Source organism: Mus caroli, unplaced genomic scaffold (genome assembly GCF_978045245.1).
Source record: "Mus caroli unplaced genomic scaffold, Mus_caroli_1 scaffold_8, whole genome shotgun sequence".
NCBI lineage: Eukaryota > Metazoa > Chordata > Mammalia > Rodentia > Muridae > Mus > Mus caroli.
The window spans coordinates 6927057-6943832 of NW_028227263.1; the positions used below are offsets into that span (position 1 = coordinate 6927057).

Consider the following 16776-nt stretch of genomic DNA (forward strand, 5'->3'; position numbering starts at 1 on the left):
TGGTATTCTGTGTGAGACTACAGTGAGATGAATATGAAAATTATATCCATCCATCCATCCATCCATCCATCCACTCATCCACCCATCCATCTACCCACCCATCTATCCATCCACCCACCCACTCATCCATCTATCCACCCACTCACTCACCCATCTATCCATCCACTCACTCACCCATCTAAACACCCACCCATCCATCCATCCATCCATCTACCCACCCACCCACCCATCCATCCACCCACCCATCTATCCATTCACCCACCCACTCACCCATCTATCCACCCACTCACTCACTCATCTAAACACTCACCCATCCATCCACCCACCCATCCATTTACCCATCCATTATCCATCCATCACTCTACCTACCCACTCATCTACTTTCTCACCCATCTAGCTACAAATACATCTTTTGCTCACCCACCCATCCTCATAGCCATCTATCCCCCCACTAACCATGTACTCACCCTCCCATCAGTCTAACTATTCACCCACCTTCTCATCCATGTACCTATCCACCTACCTACCCATCTACTCATCTACTTACCTATATACCCACTAACCTACTCATACACCTACCCTACACCTACTTATCCATCTTCCTACCTACCCACACACCCATTCACCTACCCTCTAAGCCACCTACCTATGTACATTTCCATCTACCCACTCACTCATCCATTCACTCACACATTCACTTGATTTTCTTTACAATGCTGTGGACCGAGCTAGGACCTTTTGAAGCCCTGTACACTATCACTGAATCACCCCAGACCTTTTCATGAGTCTTCCTGGATCTCTGCACATAGATGTGTGCTACTCCCCGGGACCAAACATGCACCCAAAAGAAGTTAAACAGGAAAGAGTGGGTTTCTCGCTCCACAAGAGCAGTGATTTTTGTCTTTTCACAGCAAAGAACAAACAGACAGACAGACAGACAGACAGACAGACAGACAGACAGACAGATAAACATCAAGAACACAACTGTCCAAAGGCCAATGTGATGGGATTAGGCAGGGCCTGAGTGGTAACTAAGGCTAGATGAGTTCAGGAAACACACTCACTGTGTGTTCTTAAGGAAAGATCCACCAGGAAACATCTCCTCCCACCCCCACAAGAGGTCAGTGGCATACAGTGGGAAGCTGGGGACCTATAAATCAGGAGATAGAGTGCCCAGAGTGACAATTAACTTCCAGGTACCTTGGTTTTGGACTTACCAGGCTCCAGAGCAGTTAGGAACAAGTGCCTGGTATTTAAGCATCCTATATGTGGCTCGTCACCACAGCCAAGGCAGAATGACAGGACCAAATCCAGGACAAAATATGAAGGATTTCTATTTCCTGGAGCAAAAATTAGTAGTATAGTCTGGCAAAGGCCTTTGTTGACAGGTGAATGTGCAGCTCAGTTTGAAATCAGATTTCAAACAGCATCAAAGAGATAAACCTGTGGCTTTTATCTGCTTAGTGAGCTTTCTAGCTCGTCATTCAAGTCCACAGAAGCATGGCCCCATCTTTCATGGAACAGGGCGCCCTCCCCACAATGTCCCCTGTGTTTTATGGCCACCCAGTCCTGTTGTGAAAGTTCTTGAGCTTCATTTCAGAGCCTGGCTGGCTTCATTTGTCTTTACATGTGTGTTTTCTCTTTCTGTTTACCATTTACAGATCTGTGGTTTCCTAGTGAGGAGAATGGGGCAATCTCACTCTGCATGCTGATGACCATCCCCCACCCCCAGGTTCTGACACCTCCAGCAGTTCCAGCAAAGAACTTTAAGGTCAGATACTATTCCTCTACAGATTCAGGGAGCAGAAAGGCTCACAGAGGTCAGCTGGCCCTGCACCTCCTGTTAGCAATGAACATTTTTTGAGGAAGAAACTTCTCAAGGGACCCTGGAAGGTCTTCTGGCCCTGAGATTCTGCAGGTGGGACACCCCAGGCATTGACTCAGACCTTCAGTACCAGGGCACAGATAGAGGGAAGCAGGGTGCCAGGCCTGGCTCTGTTTCTAAGAAAAGAAGTCCTATGCAGCTCCTGGGTGTTCCAGGGCCAGTGGCTGAACTTCACCTTCAGCCTGTTTGTTGCAGCTCTTTATGAAAATGCCAGAGTCCATGCCCGGTGTCCTTTCAAGTTGCACTGTGAGTGAAAAGGCTGCAGCTCTCTGAAGGTCTCTGTGCTGGTGTGTGAATGCTGACCCAGAGGATAAGGCATTCACTGAGCCCCACCTACAGCAAACTGTTGGCTACAGACGGGGCGGAGACTCTCTGCTCTTCCTTTCTTCTAGAAATCACTTAAAGACGTGCAAGATTAAGCCCTGCATTTCATGCTCTAAATAAAACTCCCATTTAGCATGTTCTTCTTCTAAGTCTGGCATTAATGATGCTGGAGCTAGGGATTTAAGCATGCCAGTTCTCTGCCAACTGTATATCTTCCTCTTTATTATGCAATCGTCTGTTGACTTCTGAAGATGGATGGCTTAGAGGGGAGCAAGAAGAAGGCAGAAGGCAGAGCTCCCCATTTCTTCATAGTTGCATGCAGTAAAGGGATGGCAAAAACCATGGTGGCCAGGGTCATGAGGAGTCCCTGAGCTCTAGTGAGGATGATGACTGGGCAGGCACTATAAGCTGGGCCTACCGAGGCTCTAAGAACATCTCTGGACAGCCAGTGTCTGGACCCCTGACCCCGGGACTGTTCAGGTGGGGCACCTGCTTGTTTTAGCCTCTTAATTTAGTTTGATTATTTTTTTGCCCAGTGTAGATCTCTGCCAGGCAGAGTCTTATTTGTTCTTAGTAAGTGACACTAGCTGGTATCAGGTCTGCAGATGGGAACTGTGAACACTCATGTACAGGATTGTGTGTGAACACAAATTTTTTATTTCTCATTGCCCTGGGATAAATATGTCAAGGCACAGTTGCTGGGCTTTGGGGTAATGGGAGTTATATTTCTAGGAAACTGGGAGCCCCCCCACCCCCGCTTTACAGTCAAACCAGCAATGCCAAAATGACCCAGTGTCTCAGCATCCTCCCAAGCACTGGCTCTCACAGTCATTCCTGCAAGCCATGGTTTACTGGGGGTTTCATGTGCACCCCTGCATTAGTCACCCACCTCTTCATGCATTATTTGCTCTGTGACCTCTTGGCTGTCACATGCTCTCTCATCTTCATTGGTAAAGTGACCACTCATATTTAAATCCCTCTTCCAGTAGGGCTTTTAAGTTTCAAGTGGTTCAGTTCTGAGCATTCTCTGTATATGTCCTAGAAAGGAATTTCTCTCTCTGTCACTCTATCTCTCTGTCTCTCTGTCTCTGTCTCTGTCTCTCTGTCTCTGTCTCTCTGTCTCTCTGTCTCTCTGTCTCTCTGTCTCTCTGTCTCTCTGTCTCTGTCTCTGTTTCTCTCTCTCTCTCTCTCTCTCTCTCTCTCTCTCTCTCTCTCTCTCTCTCTCTCTCTCTCGTGTGTGTGTGTGTGATTTGCAGACATTTTCTCCCCATATGTAGCACCAACCTCTTATGGTGTTTTCAGAATAAAAGTTATCAATTTTGATACAAACTAAATTAATTTATAGATTAAGCTATGCCTTTCTGTCTCTGTCTTTCTGTTTCTAGTCCCCTGTTTCTCTGTCTCTGTCTCTGTGTCTGTTTCTCTCCCCCCACACGTGTGTGTGTGTGGGGGGGGCAGAGGTTGAGGTTGGGTGGCTTGCTCAGTTGTTCTCCACCTTATGTTTTTAAACCAAGATCTCTCACTAAACACTGAACAATCAGTTTATCTAGACTATCCGAGTGGTGAGCTCTGGGGATCGGGGTGTCTCAGCTTCCCCAGTGTTGGGACTACAGGTGGGCCTGGCTTTACCCCACTTTTTATGCGGGTGTTTGGGATCTTAAAATAGGTCTGCATCCTTGTACAACATGCATTTTACTGACTGAGCCAACTTCCCTGCTCCCAAGATTGTGAGTTAGATGTGATGTCAAATAACTGTGCTTGAGGGTCTGCAAAGTTGGCTCAGCAGTTAAGAACATCTACTGTGTGGCAGAGGACCCAAGCTTGGTTCCTAGCTCACATATTGGGAGCTCATGACTCCATTAGCTCTCTCTCCAGGCAACTTCAATGCCCTTGTTTGAACTCTGTGGTCACCTGTGCTTACATATATGTACATATTCATCCAACGTATACACACAATTTAAAAAGAATTCACTGCCTGGCTTTAAAGCCTTTAAAAATGTCTATGTTTAATACAGTTATTTTACAGTTTTACACCCATGTTCAGCATCTATTTTCAGTTTAGTTTTCAGCAAGGCATGAAAGGTAAACCAGAACTGACTCTGTTTCTGTCTCTGTCTCTGTCTCTGTCTCTCTCTCTCTGTGTCTGTCTCTGTCTTTCTCTCTCTGTGTCTCTGTCTCTCTCCTTCCCATCCCCCTTTCTCAATTGCTCCAGTGGCTTGTTGAAAAGTTCTTTCTTTCGTTGAATCGCTTTTGGACCTTTGTTAATAAAAGGTAGAACATATACTTGTGCATTGGATTCATTCCTGAGTTCTATATTTGTTCCTTTGACCTATGCATCCATCCCTCTGTAGGCATCACACACTCTTGGCTGCTGTAGCTACATAAAAGTCTTAATATTGGTGGGCTGAATTCTGTCATTTAATTCAGGTTGTTTTAAACCTATTTTAGTTCCTTGTGTTTTTTTAAACATATATTTTAAATGGTATGTTTAAGTCTACAAAAATAGCTGCGATTTTTAAAAATAGAAATTGTGTTAAATGTATTAATTTAAAGAGAAGTGACATATTTATTGTTGAGTGTTTAACTCCCAGAACACGGATGCCTCTATTTATTTACAACTCCTTTGACTTTTTTTGTAGGTTTTTTGTTTTGTTTTATTTATTTATTGTTTTGTTTTGGTTTGAGACAAGGTCTTTCTGTGTAGCTTTGGCTGTCCTGGAACTTTCTATGTAGACCATCCTGGCTTTGAGCCTCCTTCCTCTGTCTCCATCACCATGTCAGACAGTATTTTGAAGTTTTCTTTTTTAATTCAAGTTTTTTAATTGGATATTTTCTCTTTTTTAGATGAAGTATCTTTTATTAAAGAGATTTTAAAAATAAATTTAAGTTTTAAAATATATACCATTTACAATCTTTTCATTTATTTGTGCAGCTCAAGACCACCACCACCACCACCTTCTTCTTCTTCTTCCTCATCTTCCTCTTCTTCCTCTTCCTCTTCTTCCTCTTCTTCCTCTTCCTCCTCTTCTTCCTCTTCCTCTTCTTCCTCTTCTTCCTCTTCTTCCTCTTCTTCCTCTTCTTCCTCTTCTTCCTCTTCTTCCTCTTCTTCCTCTTCCTCTTCCTCTTCCTCTTCCTCTTCCTCTTCCTCTTCCTCTTCCTCTTCTTCTTCTTCTTCTTCTTCTTCTTCTTCTTCTTCTTCTTCTTCTTCTTCTTCTTCTTCTTCTTCTTCTCCTTCTTTTTAAAATTGGATATGTTCTTTATTTACATTTCAAATGTTTTCCCTTTTCCAGGTCTTCCCTTTGAAAACCTCCGCATTCCCCTTCCCCTGCCTCTGTGAGGGTGCTCTCCTACTCACCTACTCCCATCTTCCCTCCCTGGAATTTCCCTACATTGGGACATTGAACACCCTCAGGATCAAGGGCTGCTCCCCTCACTGATGTCCAACAAGGTCATCCTCTGCCACATATACGTCCAGAGCCATGGGTCCCTCCATGTGTGTTCTTTGGTTGGTGGTCCAGTTCCTGGGAGCTCCGAGGGGTCTGGCCTGTTGACACTGTCGCTCCCCCTGTGGGGCTGCAAAACCCCTCACCTCCTTCAGTCCCTTCTCCAACTCCTCCATCAGGGACCCTGTGCTCAGTCTAATGGTTGGCTGCGAGCATGCTCCTCTGTATTTGTCAGGCTCTGGCAGGGCCTCTCAGAAGACAGCCATATCAGGCTCCTGTCAGCAAGCACTTTCTGGCATCTACAATAGGGTTTGGGTTTGATGAGTATATATGGGATGGATCCCCAGATGTGGCAGTCTCTGGATGGCCTTTCCTTCAGTCTCTGCTTCACATTTTGTCTCCCTATTTCCTCCTGTGAGTGTTTTGTTCCCCCTTCTAAGAACCTTTGAAGCACCCACACTTTGGTCTTCGTTCTCTTTTAGGCTTCATATGGTCTGTGAATTGAATCTTGAGTATTCCAAACTTTTGAGCTAGTATCCACTTATCAGTGAGTGTGCACTGTGTGTGTTCTGTGACTGAGTTACCTTACTCAGGATGATATTTTCTAGTTCCATCCATTTGCCTGCGAATTTCATGAAGTCATTGTTTTTAATAGCTGAGTAGTAGTACTCCATTGTGTAAATGTACCATAATTTCTGTATCCATTCCTCTGTTGAGGGACATTTGGGTTGTTTCCAGCTTCTGGCTATTATAAAAAAGGCTGCTATGAACATAGTGGAGCATGTGTCCTTATTACACATTGGAGCATCTTCTAGGTATATGTCCAGGAGTTTTTGACACGGTGAAGACATACATACTTTTGAAGGCATGTTCACTGTAGAGATTCATTTTTGTAATATTTGAGATATGTGGTGGCCTTGTGGTTTTAGTCTTGGTGTCTGTGTAATCACACATGTGAGTGGAAACACAATAGAGTTTTGTGTGTGCGCCTTGTATCTTCACTGACTCATCAATTAGCCCTGAGAGTTTTTTTGCCTTGGTATAATTTGTGACTACACACACACACACACACACACACACACACACACACACACACAACCATGACACTGTGAAAGCAGAGATATCTCTATTTCTTCTTCTCTACTCTGCATTTAAAAATTATGTTCTTGGGCTGGCTAGATGGCCTGGTGGGTGAAGGAGCCTGTTGCCAAGTCAGAGGGCATGGTTTAATTTTCAGCCTTCTCCAGGAAGAAGGAGAGAACTGACTCCTTTAAGATGTTCTCTGACCTCCACCTGAATGCTCTGGCTTGCACACAGATGTGGCTTGGAATGCAGGCACTGTGCTGAGTCCCCATGGTGAAGGTTTTGCTCCTCCTATGAGCCTTGGTTTGTTAGAAGTAGATTTATTTTTACCAATATTTTTGAAGCTAATTCTCTCTTATCCTTAACCTACTCTTGTTGAGAGCTTGGCCCCTTCTCCTCTGTATTTTGCTCCCTGGAAATCCTGAGTGAGTTTTAGATTTGTCAAATGCTTTTCCTGCATCAAATGGCGCAATCATATGGTTTTCTGTCTTTAATTTGTCAATACAGGATTACATTTACTGATTTCAAAAGTTGGACCAGTGACTTTTGCTTCATTCTGATTTCTATTTAGTTCCACTTCTGTGTCACTGAGTGTCACATTCAGTGATAGGGCTGCATCTTCCCAAGGCAAGTCCTGTCTCCATGCTCTTTTGAACCTGGGGTTCTTGTCATTTCTGGTATTGAAAAGCTCTCAGAGTTGGTAACACAGAACTTTAGGTGTTCCACTCTCTGAGGGATGAACCCCTGGTCAAGGGAAGGTCAAGGTCTTGATGTTTTAGCACTTGGACATCTTTGCCACTATGGGAATCCCTGAAAGGATAGCTCTAGAACCTTCTACCCAGGAAGAATAATATTATGTGTAGTGGAAATGACCTGTCTCCCTTTGTCGACATTCTGGAGTGTTCTTTGACACGGGGTAGGGGGGATGTACTTATGTGTTGTCCAGCCCCATTTCTTTCATCCTTGGTCCTAGATCTTGTGAGACTGGAGAACATCTCCATCCATCTGAGTTTCTGAGCTTGATCTTTTAGTCCAAACTGTGTCCATGGAAGTAGTGCTCAAGTCTCCATTCTTTGGTGTTCTGGGTTGTTCTTCTGAACCCTGTGCCCTATCGTGCCCCCACAGCCTGGTACCTCTCTGGGCATCAGCGGATCTTATCTTCTTCTCTGGTTTCAGTTTTCCATAAACTCTGTTCCTGTGATCCAGAATGCTACTGTGGTAACCGTATCTGGCCAGCTCCCTCCCAAGCTGCAGGTTTTAGCTCAGTGTCAGCATCAACCCCAGGCAGCCCACTTCATCTGTGTAGGTGCCACACTGTAGTCCTGACCTGGGAAGTCCTTGTTACATCCTGAATGCCGTGCTTCACTGTCTCTGTGAGTATATAAGGTACTGATGTTTTGGGTAAAGTCCTGGGATCTAGTGCATGAGACCCATAGATGGTCTTAGGGGACGAGAGGACAGGGGCTATTCATGATCCCCATACATATAAGCTGACGTGCCAAGTGGGTTAACCTCTCCTCCTCTCACTAACAGAGGTCACAGTGTCATTTTTATAGAATATTTGAGAGCAAAGCATAACGTGAGTTTCGGGGATAGTTTAAAAGGAAATTATGTATTAAAAAAGGAAAGTAACTTTTGAGGAGAAACACCCACTGGGGAAAAGCAGTTCTTAAGAGCCTAAGAAGTAATTGAGCCGCAAATTACACCTTCCAGATGGTGCAAGCACACAGCAAATTCAGAGCAGAATCGACCCCAGAAAAGAAAAGGAGGCCCTAGCTCAAGAAAGCTACAGAGCTAGACAAGTAATTATCTATAAGCATGGTCAGGGGTGAGCAGGAAGCTGCAGGTTTCCCTAATCTGAGAAATGTTCAAAACAAGGACCAAACACTTATCTGCCATGGTTCTGTTCCCACAAGACATGAATATTCATGGACAAATCTGTTTTTAAACCAGGCCATTTTCCCCAGTCACATGTGAGCTAACACAGACACCTGTCATCCTGACTGTGCTGGAAATGAGGAAGGGGGTGGCATCAAGCCCCTCCCCTAGCACATGCAAAGTGGCCTCTCAGTGTGGGGTGTCCAGAGACTGATGTGCCTTGTGATTCCAGGTTACTTTCTGATGTTTGTCCCTTTGTGTGCTAACTACCTCTGTGCTACTGATGATGTGTGCTAAGCCTCTGTCTCCTCCTATATAAAACATGAAGTGCAAGGTGCACAAACTAGACTCCAGGATTCAGGGAGGAAAAACCAAGGCACCAAGTTGGGCCTTCTGCTGGCCAGATCTTTACAGAATCTTGGTTGGTATCACCTAGCCTTGGTCATTCTGTGTCACTGTCCTGAGTGGCCTCTATCCTGCATTCCCTCCTGCACCCTGGGCATGGGACACAGTGACTTGGTGACATGTGGTGAGAGAAGCCAGGCTGGGCGCTGAAAGGAGAAACACATACAGACAGCACACACACACACACACACACACACAGAGGCACACAAGCATGCACACATGTGCACACACAGACACAGAGCATAGCAATACACACTCACACAAAAGCATATGAGCACACACTTGTGACACAGCACTCATACCAATACATATACACATACATATACTGGGATCTGGGTCTCATGAGGGGTCTTGGCTTGCTTGTCTGTGATATAGGCTCTGAGATGGGCTCTGTGATGGTGAATCTTGGTTGTCAACTTGATACACATCTGGAAAAAGGGAACCCTAGTTGAAGAATTGCCTTCATCAGGTGGCCTGTGGACACGTCTATGGTGCATTCTCTTGATCGCTAACTGATGTAAGTGGGTGGTACCATCCTTAGGGCTTGGGCTTTGTAAGAAAGGTGAGTGTGAGCCTGGGAGCGAGCCAGGAAGCAGCCTTTCTCTGTGTGTTTCTGCTTCAAGCTCTAGCGTTGAATTTCTGCTTTGTTTCCTTCAACGATGGACCATAACCTGGAAGATGAAATAAAGCGTTTCCTCCCTGATTCGCTTTTGCTCATGATGTTTGTCACAGCAACAGAAAGCAAATGGATGGAGTTGGTGCATGGAGGCGTACAAGGTCTGCAGAGCATGTAGGTCTGCAGGAGACTAGGTACCACTGTGCATCCACCCCAGGGACTTGATCCAGTAAGGAAGAAAGGCATGTCATGAGAGGGGTTAGTGCTGTGTCTCCTCCTGCCCTGCTTCCCCTCCAAGAAACTAAGTTCAGTTGACCCTCAAGAACATCTGCATGACGTGGCTTTCCAAAGTCATCATCTGGCTCAACTTGGAATGGAATGGTCCTAGGCTGGTATTTCCTGGTTCCCCTGTGTCTGGTATTCCTAGGCAGCATCCATAAAACATGGGCACCTACCTTAGCTTTCTAGCCTCTTGGACCCTCTTCCCTGAGAGCAGCAGTTCAGGTAAAGAACTGTTCATGTGCAGTTCCCTGTAATGTTCACAGAGCCCAGGGACAGCATGTTTCCTGCTGACTTCCTGGTTCTATATCCCTGTGTGCTCTAGGAGAATTCCCGGGACCACAGCCTCAGCAAAGCTCTACTACCCTAGGGCTGCCATGAGAGATTCAAGAGAGAAAGTAGATGGCATCCCAGAACTGTGGGATGGGGCACTGCAGCTAGTGATTTCTACCTCTTCACTGGCCTAGCTCTTTCCTGAACCCTGCAGTCCCCAGTGACTACAGTGATGGGCTCACTCTCCTAACAGGTCCCAGTGCAGCTGAGTGTGATAAGAGCAATGGGGTTCAGGCTGTGGACTTCCAGGGGACTCTAATGAGAGCTGTGCATGTGCTTGCGCATGTTTGGGTGCTGTTTACAGAAGGATGTGCATGCTCTGGTGGCTGTGTATGTGCTGTGCTGACATATGTTTGTGAGCGCTATGTGCACAAGCGTATGCATGCTCCAGTGGGCAATATGGGTTATGAAGGTATGTGTGTGGGCATTTGGGGGGGGGTACTGTGTGCACAAGCATGTGCTTTTGTGTGTGTATATGCTGTGTGCAAAGTGTATGTGTTATACTGTATGTGTATGTCTGCTGTGTGCACAAGTGTGTTCCTCTGTGAGTATGCATGTATTTAACTGATGTGTGTGTGTGTGTGTCTATGAGTGCTGTGTGTCTTCAAGTGTGTGTGCTCCTGTGTGTGTGTGCTGTGCTGATATGTGCACAAGCATGTGTGTACCTGAGTGAGTACCTATGTGATGTGCTGATATGTATGTGCATGTGTTCTTGTGTGTATTAGCTCATCTGTGAGTGTATATATGCTGTGCTGATGTATATCTGTCTCTCAGTCTCTCTCTCTCCCCTCTCCCCTCTCCCCTCTCCCCTCTCCCCTCTCCCCTCTCCCCTCTCCCCTCTCCCCTCTCCCCTCTCCCCTCTCTCCTGTCTCTGTTTATGTGCTCTGTGTCTTAGGATGTGTTTGCTCCTCTATGAATGAGTTTGTGCTGTGCAGATGTATGTATGTTCCCTGGTGAGTATGCTCCTATGTGAGTGTGTATGCGCTATGCTGATGTGTGTGCGTGTGTGTGTGTGTGTGTGTGCATGCTGTGTGTCTTTGGATGTTTGCTCCTCTGTGAGTGACTATGTATTTTCTTGGTGTGTCCATGTTATGTGCATCATTAGCAGGCCTCTCTGTGTGAAAGGGTGTGATCACTGTAGCAGCTAGAGTTCCTGGTCTACTTATCATGGACCTCTGATGTGGCCATTGCACTGAAGACTGGGGGTCCCAGGATGATGTTATTTAGGGAGGGACTATAGTCAGCTTGGCATCTCTGCATTCACTGGTGTGTATGTGACTACCAGCTTATTTGACTCCAAAATCCAGAACAGATAATCTTTGCCAGGACACACATAATCACCATTTCATAGATTGTAGGTGGTACCTGGAAAGGCCAGCAAATTTGAGCAAATAAGACACCCACTGAATACTTGCCAATGTCCAAGGGCATCATTCACTGATCTTCTTGATGGGAGATTAATTTGGTGTCTTCCTCAGCTAAAATAAAGTCAGTCTAAAAGAACAGTAGAGCTGGGTCTTCTGATTCCAAAGTCTGACCCTGTCCAGGCTCTCTTCTGGCATTCAAGGCTTTCAATCACTTCTTGGTCCAGGACCCTGGTACTTGTGATGCAAGGCTCATCTGCAGCAAGTTGGGCACAGGTATCACAACTAACTCCTGTGGATGACCTTTCAAGGGTTCCTTGCAAGATTTGACATACCTCAGCTCCTTAGGTCTATAGTAGTCTAATCCAAGGGTGGCACAGGATCCCTCTACACTGGTCACCTTTCAGACCTGAAGTCACCTTGCTGAGAAATGAAGTTTCAGGATCCAAGAAGTGATTGAAAGCCTTGGTTGGATCAGTGAATGCCAGAGGGAGCCTGGAGCCCTTCCAGCTCACTGGTGAATGGTGGGCTGTGCTTTGGAAGACAGGGCCAAGGGTGCTGCCCTTGCTCTGATGTCACTGGGGGTGGGAAGACTCTGAGCTTCTCAGCACACTGTCTGGAACGAGACAGGCAAGTGCTCACATCCACTTTCTGGAGTAGAGGGGAAACAGCATGCAGGTTGAAATGTGGCTGTGTTCCTGAGAAATAGGCAGTTTAATCTCTGAGTGGGGAGGTGTGTAAGTGCAGGAGACAGTCTGAGCCTTGGGATTATGGTCAGACAGACTCCAAGAAGTTGGCACCAGCCACTGCTGTCATGGTTTTTACTGTCAGACTATGGAAATGAGCAGGCCTCTTTCTCTCTCTCTCTGTGTTGGTAAGTTAGTTGCTTTTCAGGTATTTGTGCCCCAGGGCACCCTGAGGCCATTCCTTGAACCTGGGTCCCGTAAGACCTCCTCCCCCAAAGGCTGCTCAGCTGCCTTCTCTGTGGAGTTACACAAAGGCAGGTTTCAACCCTTGGGTTTAGAAGTCTAAATGAGGGCTCAAGTAATAGCCAGGGAGGAGCACGGAAGGAACCTTGAACCTTGTTTTCAAAGCTGGGATTCAAATCAGGCTCAGTTTGAAGGGCACTGCGCGCATGGCGTCATAACTTCAAATTAGTGATGAAGGGAGACCAGGCAGAGAGATGGATGCCCCTGCAGCCAAAGTAAAGCACGCTGATTGGCCCAACTGAGAAGAATAGGGGTTTTTATCTCCTCCTTACAGCAAACAGCCCATTAATAGAGAAGCGTTTACTGTCACTTCCTGAGGAATAAAGACATTAAAGATGCTTGATACTTAAAATTATGTTTACGTTGTCTGTGAAAATGTGATAAGTACACCCCATAAAAACAGCAGAGAACTCGCCTTCCACTAAGTTGCAAATTCAGAGCTTCAGCTGGAAGGAGCCCCTCCTGTGTAAAGATGTGTTTTCCTGGAGATGGCCCCAGCCAGTCAGGAGGGCTGGCATCCCTGCCGGGGCACTGGGGCCACTGTCCACTGTCCTAGTGATGACTGGCTGCCTGCTGTCCGTGTGAGAGGGGGCCCTGTCTTCAGTTCTGCCTCCCTCACCGGTGTATGTTCTGGTCAGCAGATTAGCCGAAGAGTCTAGCCTGGTCCTTATGCTGCCAGCTGCAGCCTAATTACTGGGTCTAATTTGGTAACAGGCAAGTGCAAATTGATGCCAGGCAGCGACAAGGGTCAGGAAGGAGGCACTGATGGTAGCTGGAGAACACAAGCTGGAGGTGGCTTTGCCATCTGTATGCAGATTTGCTGATGCAGATGAGTCAGAGGGAGAGAAGGGACCTTGGCTGTCTCCTTTGAGTCTCCTTCAAGTCTCCAGTGATCAAAATGCAAATTGCTATAAACAAGGAGCTAGAAGTGCCCCCTTCCCCCGCTCCTGCACTTTCTTGCTGCAGAAGCCAAGACTGCATTGGGCATTGGCTCCTCTCTGCTCCAGGACATCAGGAAGCCTATATCCAGAGTGCAGCGGGGGAGAAACAACGATCTAGGCTGTCACTGGAGGGGGACACAGGCTCTAAGCTATAGTTCATGGTCACAGGCTCTGTAAGCTAACTGCCCCTTTCCACTGTTCACTTGCGTTTTTATTCCTAAGAGGCTTAGCCAAGCTTCTCTTTAGAGTGATAACATTGATAGTCCCCTGTGTTTGATAGCTCCCCCTTAAGTGGGGCTATCAAATTATGAAACAAGATGGCCTGTGGCCTGGGCTGCTGGGGTGGACACAGCATCCTGTCTGAGCTCTCGGAGTGGCCATCTGCATAGGACTGAGATCACTGACTTGCGGAAACATAGAAGCTGGCCTGGGGCAACTTCTGTAATTTGAGGCTTGCTCCTGTTGGTTCTGGGAGCCCAGGGCTCAACATCCCATATGGTATAGACTCAGTTCCTGATCAAGTGTAGGCAGTGGGGTAGAGGCCCAAAAAGGAGGCTTCATCTGGCTTTAGAGCACTCTGGGGAGGCAAGGAGAAAGGAGAAAGGAGAAAGGAGTGGGGTGAGGCGCTCACTGACAGTCTAGGGGAACCCACCAACTTCTCATCCCTTGCCTGCTGGAAGCAGGCAGCTCTGAGACCCAGGAGCAGGGCAAAGTTGGGGATAGCCATGTGGGTCCCTCTGGCATCTCATTCTTTGTAAGGCTACTAGGGTGTGACTTATTGATCTTTTCCCTGAATTAATCTTTACAGAGACAATATTTAAATAAAAATCCCAAATGTACAATGGCATGTGATAAAGCTAATTGAGCATAATAAGAAGGCCTTTTATTAGCCACTGGGATGGTCTGGGTAACTTCTCAGATAGGAAAATAATGAAAGATCAATACTGCTGGTGGACGGAACCCGATGTGACTATATAAATCAAGGGGACTTCCTGAAAGGAGGGTATTTTACACGTGTGAGGTGAATTAATCTAAGTGTCAATAAGGAAAACAATTACAACATGGAAGCCAGCCAGCCCATCCCGCAGGAGAGGTGTGCATACAGGCCGTGAGGAGACTCTTTTCTCCTCGGGCAGGTACAAGTGTCTCAAAGTGGGCATCCCAGCCAACGCCTGGGATGTAGCAGTAACAAACTAATTATTGCATAAGCTCAGGAAACTTACCCTCCTATCTTAGTTCTCACTGTCCCTAACAAACAACAGTGCATGGGAAGTTTAAAAATCCCCGTGGTTTCCCATGTAAATGACTGATAATTAGTGCTCACTTAGAGATTTCAAAGATGTTTCAAGTGGTAATTATTTGAGATCTGGGCTCCTTGACATGCGGTTATGTGTTACTCTGTTGATTTATCGTTTACTAGTATTTATGTTGCATTAATATTCCAAGTATGAGAGTCACCAAGTATATACAAATCCTAATTGTAATGTGTAGAAAGAAAAACACCACCCAAGAGGCTCAGCCATAACCCAGATGTGGCATCCAGACTGGGTGATGTACTGTGTGGGCAAAGTGGCCTACCACATTCTATGGGGCTGAAAAATCAGACCTGAAATTGACAACCAGATCAGGGGACAGCTAGGAACATTTCAGGATGATCTTGCTATGGGCAGCAGAGAGCCAGAGCCACCTCCTTGGATGGTCAGATGCTGCTCCTGTTTCAAAGGGAGAGGCGTTCAGAAAGTCTCCAGTGTCATCCCTGATGCAACCCACTGGATGACAGTTGGCCAGGCAATGGCCACCAGGGCATTTCCAACATGTTTCTTCCCTTTGTGAAAGTAGGGCAGTCCTAATAGTGAGATCCTGGGCTTAATCTAATAAAAACAAAAATTGCCTGGGTGTCCCTCTCTGATTAGACTTTTCTAATTTCTCTACTTGATTTTAAGAGACCATTAAGGGCAGGAGAGCATGACCTGGAAGAGAGAACACTGTCCTGACACTGGTAGCCTGTGGATGCTCAGTGCCCAGGCTTTCTTGTTACTGTGATAAAAATACTGTAATGAAAGTCACCTAAGGAAAAAAGGGTTTATTTTTGGCTCACTTGTCTAGGTTACAGTGTGCCCCGGTAGAGAAGTTATAGCAGCAGGAACCTGAAGAAGCTAATCACGTTCTAGCCACAGTCAAGGAGCCAGGCAATGAATTCATGCTCCTTCTCCATTCTTCTCTACGTACAGAGTCAGGAATCTCAGCCAGGACATGGTGCTGTGTATGATGGGCAGTTCTTCTCATGATAGTTTACTCAGTTAAGACAACCCTCAGCCCCTAGGCACCAAAGAGGACCATCTCCCAGGCGATTCTGGAGCTGACAGCTAGTGTTAACCTTCACACCTTCTGAAAGTGTGTACACATTCACACGCATGCTCACACACTGAGATGCCCTCCTGGGCAAGCATGGAGGTATTTGTTGCAGATAGATATCACCCACTTGTGATGGCCAGCTTACAAAAGGAGAGGACAAGGACAGAGGCAGATTCACAGCTACTGACATAGATGCTCTGTCTTTAATTCCTACAAGGACAAGCTATCCTTTATGCTACCCATCCTTAGAGGACTGGTGGTCCTCCTCATCACCGAGCCCCCAAAGACTCTGCTCTTGGATTTTCACTCTGCCTCCACCCCCTTGAGCTGTTGTCATCTTACATCAAACTTTCTACCCAATGCCAAGGCCGCTACATTTTGGGATGGACAGTTGATAAAGTTATACAAAGGTAGTTACAGAAACTGTGTCTTCATGTGCTGGAGTGCTGCCTGTGCCCTGGATCACTCACTGCCTGACCCTACTTGACCTTGGGAGTTGGAGGTGAGATGACATGGAATCAATGGAACAGACCCTGAGAGCAGGTGAGAAACACCCCAGCAAAGCTTCTCTGAACACTGCTACAAGCTCCTATAATACCCTTCACCCATGCCCCATTGGTCCAAAGAAAGCATCTCTTATAAATAGAAGTTCCTGATTGGCTGGCATTGTCTATATTAGCAATTCTTGGTTTCTCTGGCAGTCTTCAATTAAGTCCTTCTTCAGGAGACACCTTTGCAGCAGTGGCCTCCAGCATTTATGCAGAGGCAGCTGTACCATTCCTCCTACATTTCTACCCCATTGTTTTTAGATTTTGACAGCCTACTAGGAGTCAGGTGCCATTGCCTCCACATTGTTGACCCCACAGCACAGGATTCCCAGT

At 46.3% G+C, this 16776-nt stretch overlaps 1 long non-coding RNA gene across 1 annotated transcript in view; it reads left to right on the top strand.

Annotated features, from left to right (window-relative positions):
- Positions 1 to 1740, top strand: part of LOC147002837 (uncharacterized) — a 31647-nt gene extending 29907 nt beyond the window's left edge. The window contains exon 5 of the long non-coding RNA XR_015048058.1: positions 1662 to 1740. This is a non-coding gene — a long non-coding RNA (uncharacterized LOC147002837). The remainder of the gene's footprint in view (positions 1 to 1661) is intronic.
- Positions 1741 to 16776: the final 15036 nt, after the last annotated feature.